The sequence below is a fragment of the Diadema setosum genome, chromosome 10, assembly GCF_964275005.1.
Source record: "Diadema setosum chromosome 10, eeDiaSeto1, whole genome shotgun sequence".
Taxonomy (NCBI): Eukaryota; Metazoa; Echinodermata; class Echinoidea; order Diadematoida; family Diadematidae; genus Diadema; species Diadema setosum.
The window spans coordinates 8,977,377-8,992,845 of NC_092694.1; the positions used below are offsets into that span (position 1 = coordinate 8,977,377).

The 15,469-nt window shown below is 37.3% G+C and overlaps 1 protein-coding gene across 1 annotated transcript in view; it reads left to right on the forward strand.

Annotated features, from left to right (window-relative positions):
• LOC140234029 (CYFIP-related Rac1 interactor B-like) overlaps nt 1-15,469 on the forward strand; it is an 83,561-nt gene that overhangs the window by 35,309 nt on the left and 32,783 nt on the right. The window contains exon 2 of the mRNA XM_072314110.1: nt 1,709-1,789. The gene's annotated coding sequence lies outside the window, so the exon portion shown is untranslated. The remainder of the gene's footprint in view (nt 1-1,708; nt 1,790-15,469) is intronic.

A 15,469-nucleotide genomic window follows, 5' to 3' on the forward strand; every position in this document is an offset into this window, starting at 1 on the left:
TGTCTGTTTGTCAGTTAATTCCAATGAATTTGTTTGATCCATAGAAAGCGATCACATGTTTGCAACTATTTTGTGGAATGGGAGACACTAGCACTACCTGCATATTCTTCCGCCAGACTGTACCACACCGTCCCATTTTAATGGGGACAACAATACATGTGGACCCATATACTGTATACGCCATATATTTTGCGAGTCTAAATTTTTGTGAATCGGGAATTCCTGACTATTTTGCGAGTGGTTAGATTTGCAATCATGGAGTCCTGTACTGAAAGGAGAAGTTGACACGCGTACATCACGTTCATGTCGGGATCAGAGTCAATATTTTTTGTGTGTCTTTAATTTCGCGAATAGCACCTGACTCGCGAAATTCGCGAAAATAAAAACCTCGCGAAATATTTGGCATATAGTATTCCGTTTTATCACACACTGACCTAAATTTGAGACTCATCAACATCATTGTGTTGATAAAAGATAACAAAACAAAACAATAACCCAAAATGATTTATAGTGTAAGTAGAAAACAGGTTTACACGTAAGAATAACAGGACTTCATGTAGAGGAGACAGTTAATTATATCAAACAAATATAAAAAAAAAGAACATGCAAACAATTGTAGGACAGAGGAAAGCAAATCTTATTAAAGAGGATAACCATCACAAAAATTATACATGGAATATAAATGTATTGGCCAATACTTTAGGTTTAATAGCAAAACAGTAATTATGATGAGAATGTCATCATCATAGTGATGATTATGATGATGACACTAATCACAATGACAGTGAAAGAATACTGAAATGTCACATAATATGGCATCAGGTATAATAAGCCAGTTCGGAGTTCCACTTTTCGCATGAGCAGAAACAAGGTCATTCGGACCAACATGCATGTTGGTTTTTAAATTCACTCGGATTAAAGCATCTGTGATGTAATGATTATTCATGTAATCCTTATAAATGCCGCTTGCCAGCACATCCACCTGACAGCAAAAGTGGTATTTGGCAATATCAATAGAAAGAGATTGTCAATACATCCAATGCAAAATAATGAAATGGATGCTTTCTCAAGTGTAATTGACAGATCATTCTGCTCATCTGGTCTTCGCAAGTTTATTCTTTGTTTGAACAGGATTGATGAATCCCATAGATTGTTACGTAAAACTTATATGCATTATGTCAGGTGTATGAAAACGAGTGAAGTGCCCCTAACCAACTGAGAAAAAAGAAAGGTCATTCGTACCAATGTGCCCATGAGCTAACTCCGAACTGGCTTATTCTTGTAAAATAAGAAATGATGGAAGTATGTGCAAGAAATTTTGTTTGGTATTTGGAGGAATATCTCTAAAATTTGCAATACAATACATGTGTTCTTTCTCCTGAGTTTTATACTGTAATACAAGTGTAGAACTGATGAAATAAAGTATGTTGTAAATGTTTCATGTCACTTTTTATGCATAATCAATGAATCATCTGACAATAATAAAGCAAGAGCATGTTCATGGAGTGACTGTTGTGAATGCATTACATTGAAAACTGTTAGTATCAACAGTTCATAAAATTTTAACATATGAGTTGTTTATAATGATTTTAAAACCCTTTATAGACAAGCCATTTTACCGTCGCTAGCATGATCTGTATAAAGCAACATGAAATTGATATCACTAATCAAACTGTAATGTGCATCTCTCGTATCTATTGTCCTGCAGGTGTTCATCTTTTAGCCTCACCACAGACACGGCCAAGAGAGTGACCATCGGCTTCTGAGTACGAGCGAAACTTCCTTCTAGGTATGTGAGAGAATGTAATAAATACTTCATTCATGCTTGTTTCAGTCTCAGTCGCATTGACCTCTGCAACAGATTCCCATAGATCTATTCCGTAGAGGTTGACGTTGCCAGAAAACCTCGAGGTGCTGAACAATGTATCCCAACTGTATACTTTTTCAGAGCAGAGTTGTGATGAAGAAAGTAGTGTCTGTGGGCAGAGTCAAGAGCTGCGACTTGTATGATCTGTTATTACCAACCAACAAATACAGTTGAACCTCTCGTATCCGGACAAGTCGGGACCGTGGCTCATCCGGATATTAGGGATTTGGCCGGATACGGGAGACTCAATGCTTTATACATGTACATATACATACACATGTACTGATGTATCCCGTTTTAGTACCACATGTAGTAATGTGTATACTGCAACCTTTTCATTGTTACATTTGGGGATGTTTGGGGATGTTGAAATGTCTGGAGGTAAGCAATTTGGAAGGAAATTTGATGTAATGTATGTTAATCATGTTGGAAGTAATATGTAATTCATGTGTGTTTGGGTAGGAGTTGTCAAGGAATTGGGAATCCCCCTTTCCTCCCGTAATTATTTAAAAAAAAATCACGGCGAGATTGCGTCCGTATAATAGAGAGATCCGGATAAAGGGAGGCCGGATAAGAGAGGTTCAACTGTACTGTGAAAATCATGTTGCTCACTTGAGTAATATACCCCTTTGAGACGAGGCAGATTACAGTGGATAAAGTGCTTTTTGTCTATGTGTGAACGCAGTTCACCTTGTTCACATGATTCACACTTAGTAGTTACATTCACATTCAGTTGCCAAACTTGAAGTTTAGGTCGAAAACTTAACTGTCAATGATTAGCTCCACTCATGAATTCATGACACAGGTTCACACACACGCACCTAAACTTTAAGTTACAACTTGCACGCGAGCCCCACTCGATGATTACACCGGAAGTGCAGAGTCTTTGCTTGATGACCTTATACCCATACAAATAGCGCAGCTGGAGGTTGACCCGGATGCGAACGAGAAGCGAGGGTCAAGCTAACTCACAAGCTCGTTCATTATTGTGTCTACATGGAGCGAAACTATGAGTGGGGACCCCCCGTGGCTCGTGGAGAGAACGTAAACCTTAAGATAACTCATGGTTCTAATCATCGACTAGATTTGAACCCGCTGAGGACGGTTTGATTTTGCTACAACACGCATTTTCCATAGACGCCTGCCCTAGTATACTTGGGACTCGTCCTCAACGGGTTAAGATTGCTAACTTTGGAGTGCGTCCACATGGTGCTAACTACAAGCTAATCATTTAGAGTTAAGTTTTCGACCTAAACTTAAAGTTTAGGAACAGTGTGTGAACCCAACAAGTGCCATGATGACGGCATGCAAACCACTCTGAATAAGGAGAATTATAGTTGATTATTGTGAAACAGAGCCAGAATAAAATCAAAGTCAATTTGTGAGGAAGTTGACTACCTTGGTACATGTAGGTGCCTTGGAAGCACATTGCACCTAAAGGTCTCCTCTGAATTTAAACCAATTTTACTTCTTCAACAAGACAAGAGACAAATTTGATACAACCTGAGACACTCAGCATTCATAGCAATATTGTAACTTTAAAACAGTTGAATGTTATGGTCATGCTCCAATGATCATCACTTGGCTGGGATGCTGCGCCGTAGAGCCCAAGAGAAGGTGGCCATGATGGCCATCAGTAAACCCAAATTAGCCCACGTCTGACGCCAGATGAGCCCAGACGAGCGCGGAATGATTGATGCAAGACTAATTAAGGCCGGACAAGCATTGAACACCGTACAGGAGAGCTGCTCTACATGTTACGGAATAGCATCAGTCGGCGCCCTATCTGCCCTTCTTTGCCAAAAAAAACCCAATAACAACAATTTGTCGGTTTCTAGCAGTTTTTTTCACAAGGTGTACATGTTCCTGTTTGTTTTATGTTTTTCATGGAAGTTGTTTGCAATTAGGAATACAAAGGTGCTTTGCCACTGTTGATACCTTGTTTCTGTTTCATATTACACATATTTGGTCTTCTTTGTATTCAAGGGATATAACATGTACACATACAGTATATGGGGCTTGATATCACTGAAAACAGCTCTGTGACTGCCTGGTGATATGTGATTGAAACTAGAGTGGAAGCATTGTAGTTCTGGTGATACGAAACATTTCTTGAAGGAAAGCTTTTTTGTATTCTGAGCAAATAGTTGTTGTGAGCAACTTGTCTTTACAGCTGTGTCATAGTATTTGCTCTTTTAGTTTCAACCAGGGTGTTGAAATTCCACCTCCCTGATTTCAAGTAATGGCTTTAAAGTGTTTTTTTTTTACTGTGTCAAATGACGTCCTCATTGTATTGAGTATTCCAGGTTTCACATACTGGTAATTATTATTTTTTCTTTTCATGTTTTTGATGTACAGATAGTACCCCCAAAAGCACAGGTATAGTAAGATTTAACCTGCCGTAAAGTATAATGTGCTGAGTATCTTTGTAGAAAATACTTTCAAGGGAGGAAAGAGATCTTTTGTTTTGTGTGTGCTTTTTTAATTGTTTTCTTTCAGTCTTTATTTTTAAAGGGATGGTATGGTTTCAATTGAGATGGGGCTTCAGGTTTCCAAAGTTTTTTAATGACAATTTTTTGAGATAATGAGAAACCTTTTATGAAATTTGATAGAGCATACAATTCTATGAAGAGGAATTCAAAGTTTAATTGGTGAACATTGGTTTTGAAATACACGTTGTAGCTGAGATATAATCCAAAACAAAGTGATCCTAATAAAAGATGGGGCCCATCTTTTATTTCAATAGGATTGCTTTGTTTTTATACTTTGTTTTTGGATATCTTAGCCATTTCAAAACTGGTTTTTGTCAAATAAACTTTTACTAAAATTGTATGCTCTTTAACATTTCATAAAGTGGTTTCTACATTCCTTTTACTAAAGTGTCTCACAAAAAGTTAAAAGCTGAATCCTCACCTCATATTAAACCAATCCTATACTATCCCTTTAATACCTTGGTACAATATTGGAAAAAGTGAAGCACTTTGTGTAGGATACAACAAATATCTGTGTCTACAAGACTGTAGTTCGGGTTCCTCTTGTTTTATTACTGTGTTGTACTTTGATACGTATTTAAAGGTATAAAATACGGCTAGCCCCTCACTGCAGATGGATATCTTCCATTCATTCTGCTGTGCGGACTTGTGTTATCCAATGAGGACCTGTAGGAAATGGAATAAAATCCCCCTTTTTCCATTATAAGAGATCACAAAATTCAGCATATTATACATGGTATGTGTGATAATTGAATAATGAATTAAACTCACCAATTTCATGATTTATTCCTTGTACATGCATGTACACCATTTTGAGTGCTTGATCGGGTATTACATTGTACAATTAATGTAGATGGCCTTTTAATAGCGCAGATACATGTATGGCTAACTCACTGTTTAGCTGAGAAGAGTTTGATGACTGTGTATTACTGGTCAGATCTAATCAGGTATTAAAACTGGTACACATTGTATTGGAATTAGCAATTTTGTCAGTAGTAATGAATAGTGAATAGCATGTGCTTTGCCGTTGTTTTCTTCAAGGGTATGGCTGGCCTGGAACTTGATCGTACAAGGAAGTAAAAAGTGGAGAAATAGTAGAGTGTTGAAAGTGAAGTAACAAAGATTTGTGAGAGGATTACATTGTATTACAGGAAGGTAGCTGTGTATGCACTTAGCACAAAAGAGTACTGATTTCCAGTCTGTTGTCATCAAGCAATTACTCCGCACTACTTTTGCCTTGACTGATCAAAGGAAATCACAAGTAGTGTGGCAAGTTGTTGCCACTATAGGCAGTTGAAATACATTTTGTACATGCTGTGCCTGTGATCGATATTCCCCCAAGAGGATCTGTGTACGTAGGCCTACATAGTGTTCTGTTCTCCAACGTTCTTTTTATGAGTTTCTTTGGTATACATCATGTATCAATGCTATTGCTTTTATAATCATATTCTTTTCAGACATCAGTTTTATGAGGAGCTATGAATTTTGCCAAGTTTTGCAGTCCATAATGCCGAAATCGGAAATGTAATTTTCTGTCACCAAATTTCCCTGCCATTTGTCATTCAAACACTATCTTGCACAGACCATGAGTGTACAAGACTCTACTTTGTGTAAAAGCAGTTGGGGCAATGTATCATGCAAGGTTAAAGGGATCGTACAGTTTTGGTTGAGACCTAATTTCAGGTTTCTAACATTTTTGGTGAAAAAAAGTTGTGTAAAAGCAGTTGGGGCAATGTATCATGCAAGGTTAAAGGGATCGTACAGTTTTGGTTGAGACCTAATTTCAGGTTTCTAACATTTTTGGTGAAATAATGAGAAACTTCTTATGAAATATGAAAGAGCATGTAATTCTATGAGGAATTCAACGTTTAAAATTGGTTTTGAAATGGCTGAGATATTCAAAAAAGAGTGATTCTAATAAAGTGTGGGACCCACACTTTATTACGATCGCTTTGTTTTACTTTATTTTTGGATGTTTTAGTCATTCCAAACCCGATTTTCATCAAATAAACTATGAATTCCTCTTAAAATGGTATGCTCTGTACTGTATCATTTATAAGTGTTTTCTTGGTATCTCGCAAAAAGTTAAAAGCCCAATTCTCGTCTCCACCAATACTGTACCATCCCTGTAAGTTCCCCTGTACATTATGTACATGTACATGTACAGTTCCTTTTAATAGCTGTTGCTGAACACACTATGCCCATACCACCTACATATATGCTGTATTAGGACTTCATTTAGCTGCAATTAATGCTTTGATGTGACAAAATTTTATGCAATCCATGTTTATGTTTATGTACAGGGCGTGTTCTTTGCATTGTCCATATCTAAGAGCATGAAATGAGTTTCCTTGTGGCACAAAAGTCTGAAAGAGGAACTGGCCATTCTAATATGAAAGCCCCACAGATTTCTGCGATCCAGTGCCATTGGCGTAATCACAACGAGCCCACTGTGGATGAGTGATATCCTGCACGGCATGTGTACCTTTTTCGGAGGGCTTCCTCAACAAGCATGTGGGGAGCAGTGATTATACGGCGGCAACATACAAAAGTGAAGTGGAAGGAGATATGTCGGATGAGCAATCCAGGTTTTTGCCAAGCGACACGACAGCAGTCGCGATCATAACTCGCCGGGGGGGACTGGCGTGGTGACAAAATCAAATACGGCATGGCAGAAATTTGAGTCGGGAACTTGACAAGAGCCGTAATGAGTCCGGTAGGCACTCTCTCTCAAAGGGCGTTGATGAAAGCTGTCGAGATGGAGCTAGGGAAGGGTGGTGTGGGATGGAGGCAAATGCGATCTGACTTGAAATTTGAGTCACAAACTTGACGGTGGGAGTTATACTGTCGAGCACGCGGCTTCCCTTCATGAAGTTGAATGTATACACTGCTGAGATAGGGAGGAATGGGGGAGGGGGGGGGGGGGCTAATGTTGGGGGGGGGTAAGACCCCATGGATGGATAATGGTGAGTAATCGTTTGGACGTCATCGTTGGGTGATAGCGAGTGGCAAATTGCAGTAAAGCCAATTTACCATCCATTTATTCAGTGTTGTGGGCGCACATGGAACCCAATCAGCTGTGCCTGAGGGTAGTGGTAGACCTGAAGGATCACAGATTTCAAGGAGAAGGTTGATGGGAAAGGGGGAGGAGGAGGAGGAGGAGGAAGAGGAGGAGGGGGGAGGGGGAGATGATGGAAGAAAGAAGGAACTGAACTTCTGTGATTTGAAAAGGCAAATTCCATACCATGTACAAATTGGCTCTAATTATCAAACAGAGTAAATCATACAGAGGTTTCATCTACAATGTATGAATTTAAATAAGACCCACATTCTGGAAGTTTGATTATTTGTCATCCACCAGCTATATTCCAACCATATTCTAACAAGGCAAGAGGACATTCAATTCATTTACTTGCCAAGCAGTAAGAATAAGTTGTTCTGGCTATTGTTCGCATGTCAATACTACATACTCTTTGTTGAATTCTGCTAAAACCCTATTAAACATGCTGTTTCTTTTTATACATTGTAAGAAACATCAAATGCTAGAAATGCATGCAGCAATGTTGTAGAAAAATTGCAAACTTTGCTGTGAAAATTTTGTAAATTTTAGGACAGGACTATGGCTATGACACTTTCAATGGGACACTTTCACCTTACATGTATATCCTTTTTTATACATTATGATGTAATTTATGCATTCAACTTCTGTAAAATATTATATGTTTGTGCTGGAGATTGAAACAATAAATGAATGAATGAAAACAAAAGTGGAATGGATGTATGTACATAAATTGGCATATTGCCATTTAATAGCAATCGGTTTGTCCTCCGTTGTGCATTTGAGCAAAATTTGCAAAGTGGACAAGTCGTATACTGAGTTCCAAAGGCTAACATGGCACGCAAAGGGTTAAAGTCGTATGAACATTGAAGTCTACTATGGAATCCCACTGTAAACAGAAATCGCTGACAGACATTCCTCTTGCGGCTGAGTCCACATCAGCCATGGTTCACATTTCTCACACCTCGTGATTTCTAGGACCGACGACCGATGAATCATGTTAGTATGGTTTACCGTGATGGCATCGTAAGTGCTCAGGTAATTGTTGATCAGACAAGTGCTTGAGCCATATGCCCATGTTTATGAGAAAGTTGATTTTTGTTGATGTTGTTTCTCTTTTGCATTTGAATTATAGGCAAGAGGCAGCTTTGTTTCTGCTTTTAATCCTAAGGCATTTTCTATAATATTCCCGCAGCATTCCATCATCCATGGAAATATATCACTTGTTTATTTTATTTGTTTGTGAGTGGTAATTAGGGAATTTATTGACTTTCTCTCTTTTTTTGGGGGTGGGATTAGGGTTGGTGGTTGTGTATATTAAAGTGGTAGGGACTGGTGGAAGGGATAGGGAAGATGATAGCACAGAAATGGGTGATATTAAAAGAAACCTTAAAGCCAGGGTTTTTTTTAATTTTTAGTATAATGAGGTTGCCCTGCAGTAGCCTCTAATCAAGCCTGAGAAAGTGGACTTATATGTGTAATATCACTAGAGTCATACTCAAATGTTAATCTCTGCGCAGAATCCAACATTTGTTCTGTTGTGAGCAGATCAGCCAATTGACAACCAATACTTTGCATGCAACATACATTGTACTTGGCCTTGAAGAGATAATCTATTAAAAATCTGTCACTGAAGAGGTATATTAATTATGTAATCTATCAAAAACAAAAACCTTGACTTTTAAAAAGCAACACAATTAAAGAAACTCCAAAAGGGCAAGATGGCAGAATGAACAAAGAGAATGTTGTAATAAATTAATATGTGGAGGAGGAAGAGCAGGAGATGAAAAGAAGGAACAAATCTCAGATGCCCATCTCGTATTCACACATGGCCGTCTGCCTTTCTTCTGACCTATTGAGATTTTCCAAATGCCTTTCTGTCCGCTCTCCCCCCTCAAGAGACACCGTAGCTATTCCAGCAGAAGTATAGCCAGGATTCTTTCCCCATCTCGGTTTTGATACTTTCTCCTTCTGCTCTGAGCTCACAAGTTGCAAGGAAGCCCCGAACGAGCCTACAGCGCTCACGGTATACAGTACCCTAATATCTGCCCTGCATTCCAGTTCTATAGACCAGGAAGTACAAGTGTACCTCAAAGGATACCCTACAGAATACTGGTGTGAGCTCCTCCATCCATTGCTGTTTTTACTTTCGGATATGTTTCCAAGGGTATGCTCATGTTTATGAAAGGAGGGGCCTCAGTCGGGGTACATGAGCGAAAAGTCTGTGTAAAGCATGTCTAGATTGGTGGGCATTAGTAGTCATTATAAAAGTGTTATATGGATCCTTATCGAGTGATTGGCTGAGAGCTGTCACGTGACCAGTCTTTTATTTTGCCTAAAGGCCTAAATTTACTTTTCACTGAGCATTAGCATGCTAATGACTAGTACTAACGATTGCTCGTCGTGGCTTAGTTGCATTGCCTGCATATCATAAATCAGATTGGGATGGTTGATTGGTTCAGTTCAGTGTGGAGCTCGGGACTGGTGTTGACCCAGAGAATCTTGCAAAAGAGGAGGGAGTATAGTAACAAAAAAGAAGTTCAGATACCATGTATGTCTTTTTTCATTTTTCATGGCACTGGAAAACATGAAGTCAATCTTACAAGTATTGAAAAATTGAAAAAATGAAATTTGTGTTCAAGTAGATATGTTAGATGAAATATGCTACAGTGTATATTTTTTTAATGTCACTCTCCAACCTCCAGTGACTATTTTCATATCCAAGGCGTATTAGAAGAAACATTACACGCATTCTAAGCTCTCAAGGATTCAGTGTGTTTTGTCTCTGAGGTCACTGAGAGTAGTGAGAATGTTCTTTAAGAGTAAAGTTCATTCAAGTTCTTTTGGTGCGTGATTGAGTAGCTGTGTCATAAATATACAAGCAACTTTTCTCTTCAAAGAAATTCATATTTACAGAGCATGGTCTGCACTTACCAAAAAAAGAAGGAAAGAAAAAAAAAAAAGGAAATGAATGACGCCATTTCCGCTATTCACAAATCATGTTATGATTACGCATTATTTGCTGTGTGTCTGTGCTTAATGGTCCGTACAAGATCATACATTTTTAATAGAAGAATTCTCTCACAGTTTTGCAAATTCATGCCCTATTAAAGTAGCGCATTCTGTGATTAATTTGTCTTAAAAACCTCTATAGTGCTGCTCTGCATCAATTGACTGGTGTGAAACGACTCAAGAATTAAAGCAGACTACAGCCCTGTCGTGGGTACTTGAAAGCAGAATATTTATTGTGCACAGAACAAACATGGTATGTACAAAGGGCAGGGCATGGACGAGGGGGTTTCCCCCACCTTTGCACGAGTGCATACGGTCAATAGCACAATCAGGGTATGCAATTGTGTAACAGGGCAAAAATGAAAAAACTTGGTGAAAATGCTTTTTTTGTTGTTTGTTGTAGCTGAGTGTTCAAATTTTCATTTCATGTAAAGAAAGAGTCAAAATTTTGCATTAAACTGCGCATAAATTAGCATTTAAATTAGGGGTGTCGAATTACATTGAAATGACTAATATATTGGAAAAATTCATTAAAAAAAGGAGAATGTTTTTTTTCATCTGATATTGCTGTTAGATATTCCTGATGAATATCCCTTTCATTCACCACCAGCACATAGCCATGACATATCACAAAATATGAATGAATTTCATATTTTCACTTCTCAAAATGGATGATCAATTTTGTAGGCATTATTTTGAATTCAAATAAAACCACTTTTACATATTTTATCATATTTCACTTTTGCCAAAGAGTGAAGAGGCGAAACTTTCAGGAATAGGTAACAGACATATAGTGGCCATTATTACAAATTTTTATGAAATTAGGGCTGGTACTTTGGAAGATATTATATTTTTCATCTAAAAAATTATCTGTACAGTTTGACCTTGAATGTGCGCACAGTGTTTGGATCAATTCTCATATTTGTAAACACAGATAGAAGAATAAATGTGAGATTTATGATGACTTGAGTTGATATCCAAGCTGTGACACTCAAACAATGACATATTAAGCCAAAATACTATGCTTTTGCTTATGATATCTTTAGAAATTGAACAAGCATTGAAATATAAACACGGAACACTTATCATATGACCTTCATGCAGTATTACATGGGCGTGTATCGGTCTTATTTATGCTCAGCAATTTGTAAAAATATAAAAAAATAAGTTCCTATCGCTCAAATTTGCTAAAATTTTCACACAATAGATTTCTACATATGTACAATTCATGGTTAAAAAAACAAGGATATTCAATAAGGGGAAAAGATTCTTTAAAGTAGTCAAATCAGGATATACCTAACTGAAAGTACTGAAAAACGGCTGCACTTATTTTATTCAGCATTTGAAAATGGCTCAAAACTCAAAACTGGCTGAACATTTATTGGCAAACAGCACACCATATTGTAGTGTGTCTTCAGTACTTTCAGGAAAAGCGAAAAAATAAGCTGTTTCTCCATGTATAGCTGTACAGCATGGGTTAAAAGGTCACAATGTCACAAAAATAAGCCAGCATTACACTCCTACCAGGATGGGACTTCAGACCTTATAACTTTCTCCAGCTGAAAGAACCACTGTTTTTTATTGCATGCAAGCAATGCCAGGAAAAAATCCATTAATTTGATACCAAACACATAGGGGTAGACTTAAAATATGGACCTCAAATCTTGATTTTACGTAAGTTGTAAAACGCTTTTTTTGACGCATTACGTGGGTTTTGGGGGACTTTTTGGTAATTAATCTTTAATAATTAACAGTAAATGAGAAGAAATTAGCTATTGTCTTACCACATGTGATTACTGATGTCTTGGCATGCTGCATGTGAATTTTTAAGTCAGTTGGTGCATTCTTTTAGAAGTTACAATATTTTAAAGTGAGAAAGTCATGATTGCATACCCTGATTGTGCTTATCACCATACCTGCTTTGATGTGAGTTAACTCCGTCAGGTCGTAATAATGCAAAGCAACCCTCCCGCTGTTGAATACTCTACTGTGCACTGATCAATGGTTGTCTGGTTGTGTAAATACATGACCATATATGGTCGTCAAGCTTCTCAATTGAATGTGTTTAAACCTCGTGCCAAACATGATTGCACAAGTATAAAAATGAATTTTAACCTCGCATATAATACACTTGTAGAGTAGATAGTCAACGTGTAATATGAGAGATTGTTACAGGTTGTTCCAATCTTTATGCCTAGCCAGACAAGTGCATACTGGAGGAAGTCCTAAGTACACTGTATGTTATCTTGAACCATCCTCTAAACTCTGCTCTTGGTGGTTATCGTAAGCAACATTGTTTTCTTCTACTTGGCTTTATTGTTGATTCAAATTGTTTGCCATCCTGGTCAAAATACAGGTAGGCATTTGGAAAGGTATTTTTTAACAAAGTTTTCAGTTAAATAAATAAATTGTAACCCATTAAAGCCACTTCTGATATTGTGTAGAAACTTTGCAGGAGAAGCTGTGTGGGATTGAAAAAAAAAATCGTTGTTGAGATGATTGCCTAATACTATTTATCAATTTTTATTTATTTATTCATTATTATTTATTATCATTATTTTTTTTTTTGCTATGCAACAAGTTTATTAAAGCTGTTGATGTGACCCACTGAAGGTGGTTGTGGCCACACATTTAAACCTGTTGAAGACGGACTGATTTTGCTATTAAAACACACATTTCCCATAGACACCCGCCCGAGTGTTTTCTGAGCTTGTCTGAACGGGTTTAGTAAATGATTATGGGACCTCCACTGGGTTTCTGATATACAGTAATATGTATTGTAGTTTTGTTTTGTTTGAAAAAGTGGGGACATTCCCAGGCAAAGATGATGGACAAGGCTTTTTTCTCTCCCTCACCTCCTCTTTCTCTCTTTTACCCGTTGAGGATGGGGTGATTTTGCTACAACACGCATTTCCCACACTTTCCTGAGTATATTTGGGACTCGTCCTCAACGGGTTGATAACTGCATGCATTGTTTGAGTTTAAACTTTTATAGGAAGAGTGGAGGAGAGAGAGTCTGGTGCCATTTTGTAGTACTCCTTTGAGTTTGATACCAGCCATGCATCCAGCTGTTTAAACTGAAACTGCAATAATGGAACTCTGTCTAATTAGGAAGCATGATTTCCCATACATGTACCAATCCTTTCACTGTTACCTCCTGTTTTCTCAAACATCGATAGGTTGATTAACTATTGAGGGAGAAACTCTAAGTGCACTCCGTAATGCTGGATTCCCCCAATGCAGTCTATTCATTCTCTTTATGTTTGTGTTTTTAAATGTACATTGTAGTATTATAGAAATATTGGAACTGGAATTGAAAGTCTTTGGTTTAATGTGAGAACATTAACAATTAAAGGCATTAATTACCATTTGCAGATGAAACAAAACCAAGCCTTTATAGGGTTTCAAAATAGTTCTAAAATGTGAGTTAGGGATAGAAACAACCATTGTAAAATAATAATAATAATAATGATAATAATAATCAGTATCATCAATGTGTCTTGTTAAATAAACAAATGTGAACAATATTTGTGATTAAATTGTTTCTAGACTAAACCGTCTACAGTTATGATATAGTGAGAAAATAAGTGATATTTCCTTATATCAGTGGCTTTATTGCAAATTTGTCAGATGGTGTAATGTTTTGTGATACAACTGACCTATATACAATTGCATCAATTGTGATAACTTGAACATTTTTTTTTTAAATCACTGCTCCCAGTGGAAAACAGTACCTTTTTAAGAATGTCCCCAAGGTCTCAACAATTGTTTGAACTTTGCAAGGTTAAAAGAAGGATGGGAAAGTGCACCATACTTACTTTAACCCACTGAAGACTCGTCCCCGAGTATGTTCGGGCAAGCATTATGGGAAATGCATGTTGTGACATAATTAGCCCGTTCTCAATGGGTAAATCATAAATGAGACATTTTGTTGGGGGGAAACATAGCTGTATTAGAATGCTCTGAAACACAAAGCAATATTTGTCTTTCTAGTACATGCTTTTCTGTTCTGTTAGGCATGGATTTCAACCAATATGGTGTATGATGAAGAAAAAAAATGGATGGGAAGTCATTCTAATTTTCTAGTCCAGAAAAATTTGAGAATTGTTGCATAAGTAGAAGCTTCTTATAATTTTGGGATAAACTGGGCATCTAGGTATGATAATGATAATAATAATAATACTGATAATGATGATGATTATGATGATGATGATGATGATAATAATAATAATAATAATAATAATGATAATAACAATAACAACAACAACAACAATCATGATAATAATATATTAGTAGCTACTTGTGTAGTGGACAGGTCCACCTTTCTGTGCTCATGGCACTTCAAAAAATGAAAAGATATGTTGAAAAGATAGATCTATGTTACATGTTGTTTTCTTGTCAAAAGAAAAATGGAGGAAAATAAGAAGGGGAGTTGAACAGTAGGACTACCATCCAATATTGTAAACTTTGATTTATAAAGAAAAGGGGGAAACCCTCATTATCCACGTCATATACAGTAATAATCTCAGGCAGTGGTTCTACGATCTACGGACATATACAATTATAGTAGTCTATTCTCTTGGTGAAGCCCAAGTCTGGCTTTGTTCACCAAGTGGCACATCTGCCATCGTGCTTTCTGTTTCGGCCTGCACAGATGTTCGGAACAGTAAACTGTCTATGAATATGGATTGAGCGGTGATAATCCCTATTGTATCATAGCAGTGGCTTATTTGTGTGACATACTAGGGCTTTGTTTTTCACTTAAGGGGCTTTGTCTACCCTTACCTTATTGCCAGGGTTTGAAGAGACGAAACCAAATACTCTCAAACTAGCCTGGCAAGGGTAAGAGGGCAGAGGGCATATGGGTGGATAGATTAGAAATATGTTTTTGTGAGTTGAAAAGAAGGGATTCCCATTTTTTTCACTTGCATTTCATTTCATTTTATTCTCCAACCAAGAATATGGGTGTATATAAAGTATGTAACACCAAAAAAGCAATTATTATATTATTCTTCATACATGTGTGGAAATATACATTAT